This window comes from Otolemur garnettii, unplaced genomic scaffold (genome assembly GCF_000181295.1).
Source record: "Otolemur garnettii isolate 467f Iridium unplaced genomic scaffold, OtoGar3 scaffold00112, whole genome shotgun sequence".
NCBI lineage: Eukaryota > Metazoa > Chordata > Mammalia > Primates > Galagidae > Otolemur > Otolemur garnettii.
In genome coordinates this window covers 7,024,922-7,031,428 of record NW_003852507.1, presented here as the reverse complement: position 1 = coordinate 7,031,428, position 6,507 = coordinate 7,024,922, and the positions used below count along the sequence as shown (strand labels likewise).

General features: G+C 41.6%; 1 protein-coding gene and 1 pseudogene across 1 annotated transcript in view; one reads left to right on the top strand and one right to left on the bottom strand.

Annotated features, from left to right (window-relative positions):
• LOC100957155 (schlafen family member 13-like) overlaps window positions 1-6,507 on the top strand; it is a 75,702-nt gene that overhangs the window by 25,172 nt on the left and 44,023 nt on the right. The window lies entirely within an intron of this gene.
• LOC100957770 lies at window positions 884-2,458 on the bottom strand (annotated as a pseudogene).

Genomic DNA, 6,507 nt, shown 5'->3' with positions numbered 1-6,507 from the left:
GACAGGAGCCTCAAGCTGTCCCCCTGGGTAGAGTGCCGTGGCATCTCAGCTCACAGCAACCTCCAACTCCTGGGCTAAAGCAAGTCTCCCACCTCCGCCTCCCAAGTAGCTGGGACCACAGGCGCCCACCACAACGCCTGGCTATTTTTTTTGGTTGCAGCCGTAATTGTTGTTTGGCGGCCCGGGCTGGATTTGAACCCGCCACCTTGGGTGTACATGGCTGGCGCCTTAGCCACTTGAGCCACAGGCGCTGAGCCAACAAAAGGGATATCTTAGTTGTGTAAGAAATTTATGTAGGAAAGATGAAAAAGGTAGAAAAACTTCTCTCAAGAAGAAAAAAGGAAATAAATGGAAAAGAAAGAAAAAATATAAGGGGCAGAAAAACTGTAGCAAAACTAGAGCCCTGGTATTGAAGAAAGTAAAAATGAAAAAATAAAAATACAACAAAACAAAACAAAAACAACAAAAACACTAAGGAAAATATTTCAAGAAAAGAGAAGGAAAAAAAATGTATTGCAATTTATTACCCTGATGCCAGCTGGTGCTCCAAGAAGATAGGCAAAAGGGGGGAAAGAGGTATATAATGCAACATGTTGCCTAGACACCAGGTGGCGCTGTGGTGTTAGAAGACAGAACACCCACACTGATTTTTTTTAACTTTAAAACAATTATTTTATTTAGTTATATCCATCTCTAATAGCTCGAAATAAAAATTTCCATGGACTTAATTGAACTGTACGTTACTTTATTTATTTATTTATTTAAAATTCATTATTTATTTATTTATTTTGCAGTTTTTGACCAGGGCTGGGTTTGAACCCACCACCTCCAGCATATGGGGCTGGTGCCCTACTCCTTTGAGCCACAGGCACCGCCCTGTTACTTTACTTTAAAATGTCTCTTTTCTCATTAAAATAATTTCTAAACCACTCTATGTGCTCTACCTTCTGTTTAACACTCAGATATGGGTTTATGGAAAGGCCACATGTCACCAGCACCATGAAGTGGTGAACTGGTCCTAGTTTTGGAAAATCTTCCAGGTATTTATCCAGAAATACACGTTCATGAAATTCTGAACCTACGCCATTGAAACCTGCTTCATTGTTAATAGGGAATTCTCACAGCTTCCCTTCTTTAGTCGACTGAATCATCTCTCCAAACCCATTCTGAAAAGGCTGTTCAGTTATTGCGGCTAACTGCTTAGCAAATTCCACATCCCAAAGTGAAGGTGATGTGTCTCTTTCAAGTGCTTCTTCAGTAAATGCCTTAATGTCAAAAATATTAAGTCTTGGCTCGGCGCCTGTGGCTCAAGCGGTTAAGGCGCCAGCCACATACACCTAAGATGGGGGGTTCGAATCCCCAGCCTGGGCCCGCCAAACAACAATGATGGCTGCAACCAAAAAATGGCTGGGGGTTGTGGCTGGCGCCTGTAGTCCCAGCTACTTGGGAGGCTGAGGCAGGAGACTCGCTTGAACCCAGGAGTTGGAGGTTGCTGTGAGCTGTAATGCCACGGCACTCTACCCAGGGGGATAGCTTGAGGCTCCATCTAAAAAAAAAAATTAAGTCTCTTCCCCTTGAATAAATCTCTCCTTTTTCTAAGATTAGTAGTCTTCTCTTGGCCAATATAACTGTCAAGTCCTTCATCAAATTGAATCCAATGCTCTGGTTTTGTATTAACTCTGGCTGTAGCTGATCTGGCAACTTTCGTATCTGATTCTATGTTACTAAAACTAATTTTAGATCTCTCTTCATCTTTCTGTGCCCTTGAGTTTTCCTCATGCTTTTGGAGCTGCCTAAGCAGTTCTGACTTGGTCATCTGCTTGTCAAAAGGGAGGGAATCTGCAACAGCAAATGCAGCTGCCACCAGCTTAGGACTCAAGGTCTCATTTCTCTTCTTGGCATGTTCTGTAGTTCTTTGAAGCCTGCCAATTGTAGTCCCCAAACTTTTAAGTGGTCTTCTCTTGGGTGGCTTTGTGGTCTGCACAGGTCTTTACATTTACTGTGCTTAATTCAACTTTCATGCCTTTAATAATATCTAACAAGTCTTTTATTGTATTTTCATTTATACTATTTTGGCTCTCTGAAGTCTCCTTGGAAATCTCACTGGTTGGAACAGACTGCTCATCTTTCTTGCTATGGATCATACTGCTAGCGCCAAAATATCTTTGAATATATATATATATATATATGTATATATAGTCCTGATTCTGTGATTGACTAGGCTCAGCTGGGTTTACTCATGTGGTTGTCCTTGGAAAGCAGGTAGGCTGTACTGGATGTCCAACATGGTTTCTTTACCCACAAAACTGATACCTCAGCTGCACCAGCTCACCTCTGGTGCCCGGGAGCACGGGGACACATATGAATGGAACTGTATGGGGGGGGAGGCTGTCTGGCTAGCCTGCGAACTGGGGGCATGCAGAGAAAATTGGAAGTCACCTCTCTCAGTGGTTCCCATGGGGCCAGGTAAGGCGCACCTGACCACACTCCCTGCAGCACTGCCACCCACACTGATTTTGTTATATAAAATAGGGGCCAGAAGCCACTATCTAATTGCCAAGGGGACCTGGTCCTGACTTCCTGATTTATTTGCCCAGAATTAGGAGCTTGGTCACTTTGCTAGCATTCAGTTCCTGCAGGGTTGGAAGCCTGAAGCTCTCACCAGACCTCTTTGGAGGCTTGCCTTTACCTTCCAAATAGGGCCTTATTCGGCTACAAAGTGCTTTCCTGGGGTGCAGGAGTCTCCAATCTCACCCCAAGAATGGGTGCCCAAGCTCAGCAGGTGCACCAGAGCAGGCTGTGCACCAGGACCCTGTGCCTGTACCTTCCAGGCAGCCCTCCCACAATGGCAGCACCCTGCTGGTAGCTGAATGAATGGAAGTTCCACCCCCATTGAATCACCCAATGATTCAATCCTGGCCACTGGATGCTGTTCAAATTCACTTGCTCACTTAAGCCCTTCCAAGGCAGCTCCAGAGAGCACCGAAGTCCAAACAAGCAAACAAATAAACAAACCCCACAATTGTAGGATAGGCCTTCCCTATCTCTAGTTTTAGACCAGAGGGCCTCAGCTGGTATCCAGGCATTCACCTACTGTGCCAGTATTCCACTGTTTCTGACCTCCTTCTTGGCTCTCAGAGTCCCCTACTGCTTCACTGTGCCCCTGGGGTGATGTTTCTGGGCAGGACACCCCAGCCAGAGGTAACTGGAGTCCTCTTTCCCCTGACTCACCATGAGTGGCTGCTAAGGAGATGTCTTTAATCTGCCATCTTGCTCTGTCTTTGGGCCTATTTTATTTTTGGATGTGAAATCTTAAATAAAATACTAGCAGATTACATTCAGTATTAAATGATGATAGGAACAATGTCAGCAAAATGGTGAATTAGGAAGCTTTAACCCTTTCTTTCCTCACAGAAACATCAAATTGCAAGCAGAAATTGGCTGAACTAATGTTCAAGGGTTTATATGCATAGCAACCAATCGAATGCCCAGTGAAGAAGAAGGAACATTCAAAATTGTGGAAGTTTCATGATATTTTTACTGACACTTGGCCCAACCTCCCCTGTGTATGTCAAGGTCTTAATCTTGGGTAGACAGCACCGCTGTTCCTGTTTCTCTCACTAGATCTAGAGGGAACAGAGCAAGCTTTCTTTGCAATTGTCTAATCTGTGTGGGAACTGCCTAAAGGATTAGTGACTATCTCACTTTGCTCAGATCTCAGATGGGGAAAAGTGGTGACCACTGTACCTCAAGGATGCGAGGAGACTACAAACCTACAGATGTCTGGGGCAAGAGATTACAGCTATAGAGATACAGTAACCATCTAAGGCCCCCACAGAAAGCTGGGATAAGAGTCTTTGGAAAATGAACACATTCAAAAACAGCCATGTATAGAGAGGAATAAAGAAATCCCAATGCAACACAGGAAAGATGAATGTTTGGAAAAGACCTGAGAAGACCTTAAGCTTTCACTTTGTGCTGATGCCTTAGATGAGAGCATACTCAGTTAATCAGTGAAGGACTGCCCTGACATGGAGTCAGTCTGCAAAGAGAAAGGCAGCTGGTTTTGTAAATACTCAATTTTCAACAAATACTCACAAGACATACAAACAATAGGAAATCATGGCCTGTGCAATAGAAGAAAGCAATTTGAGAGAACATGTTTCTGAGGAAGACCAGATAGTAAACATATTAGACAAAGGCTTTAAAGCAGTGTTCTTGATAACCACATGCAAAAGCATAAAATTAGGCTGTTATCTCACACCATGTACAAAAAGAAACTAAAAATGAATTTTAACACTACATGTAACACTTGAAGCTGTAAAACTAGTAGGAGAAAATACAGGAGACATTGGTCTGGGGAAAGATGTTTCAATATGACCCAACAGTGTAGTCAACAAAAGCAAACAGAGACAAATGCAATTATATCCAACTCAAAAGTTTCTGCATATTAAAGGAAACAATCACCTGAGTGAAGAGATAACCTATGGAATGGAAGAAAATATTTATAAGTCATATATCTGATAAGGTTTTAATAATCACCACATCTAAAGAATTCAAACATATCAATAGCAAGAAAACAAATACCCTAATTAAAAAGTGGGCAACAGATCTAACTAGAGATTTCTCAAAAGAAGACATACAAATGATCAACAGTTATACAACATAATACTCAGCAATACTGAATAAGTAGAGAAATTCAAATTAAAACTATAATGAGATACTACTTCATACCTTTTAGAATAGGTGTCATCAAAAAGGCAAGAGATAACAAGTCATGGCACAGATGTATAGAAAAGAGAATTTTGCACACTGTTACTAGGGATATAAATCAGTTATAGTTGTTATTGAAAACACTGTGGAGGTTTCCCAAAAAATTAAAAATAGGGATGGCACCTGTAGCTCAATGGGTAGGGCTCAGGCCAAATGGGTTTGAACTTGGCCCAGGCCAACTCTAACAACAATGTCAACTGCGACAAAAAAATAGCTGGGAGTTGTGGCAGGTGCCTGTAGTCCCAGCTACTTGGGAGGCTGAGGCAAGAGAATCACCTAAGCTCAAGAGTTTGAGGTTGCTGTGAGCTGTGACACCATGGCACTCTACCCAGGGCAACAGCTTAAGACTCTGTTTCAAAAAAAAAAAATTGAAAATAGGAACCACTGTATGATCAAACAATCCCACTACTGGATATATGTCCAAAGGAAAGGAAATCAGTGTGTTGAAGAAATACCTGTACTTCCATGTCTATTGCAGCATTATTCACAATAGCTAAGTTTTGGGATCATCCTAAGTGTCCATCAATAGATGAATGGATAAAGAAAATGGGGTACATTTACACGAAATGTATTCAGCCTCATGAAAAGAACAAAATTCTGTCATTTGTGACAACATGGATGAGCCTAGAGAACATTATATTAAGTGAAATGAGTCAGACACAGAAAGGTGGGTCCTGCATGATTTTACTTATATGTAGATGTCAAATTCAGAAGGAGATAATAGGATGGTGGTTATCAGGGGCCAGATGCAGGAAAGCTGGGAAGATGTTGGTCAAAGGTTACAAAATTTCAGTTAACTAGAAGGAATAAATTAGTTCAAGACCTCTATTGTACAGCACGGTGACTATAGTTTACAATGTATTCTTGAAAATTGCTAGAACAGTAAATTTCATGTTCTCACTACAAAAAATAAGTATATGACATAATGCATATGTTAGTTATCTCAATATGGCCATTCCAGAATGTATACAAATTCCAAGACATGTAGTACATGATCAATACTCGTACTCAATAAGTATAAATAAAATAATTAAACACATTTATATACATACAGAATTAGTAACACCACATACATCCTTATTTTTCCCTAAAAAATTTGGGCAAAAAGATATGCATTATACATAGCACAATATCATACGGTTAATGGGATGGCTTATAACTACCAGCAGTTTATCACTCATCATTCTGAAGGCCAGGAAGTGGAAGACCAAAGTGCTAGCATGGTGGAGTTCTGGTGAGAGCTCTCTTTTTGTTGTGAACTACCAACTTCTTCCTGTGTGCTCAGATGGCAGATGGGTTGTTAGCATCCTAGGGTCCTTTTTAAAAGAGTACTAATCTTTTCAAAAGAGTACCATCTTTTTGACCTAATCACCTCCCAAAGATCCCATCACCTTGGGGGTTTGGATTCCAGCATGTGAATTTTGGAGGGACACAAACATTCTCAGCATAGCACTAGTCATTTGTATATAAGAATTTTACTGACAGGTGTTTTTCCTTTCTTTCTTTGGGGGTGCTGCCATTCCCTCACTCCTTCCTCCTCCCCCATTTTCCCTTTCCTCAGTCTCTGCTCTCTTCACTCTGTCTCATTTCTTTCTTTTTTGTTTTTTTTAGAGACAGAGTCTCATTTTGTCACCCTTGGTAGAGTGCTGTGACATCACAGCTCACAGCAACCTCCAGCTCTTGGGCTTAGGTGATTCTCTTGCCTCAGCCTCCCGACTAGCTGGGACTACAGGC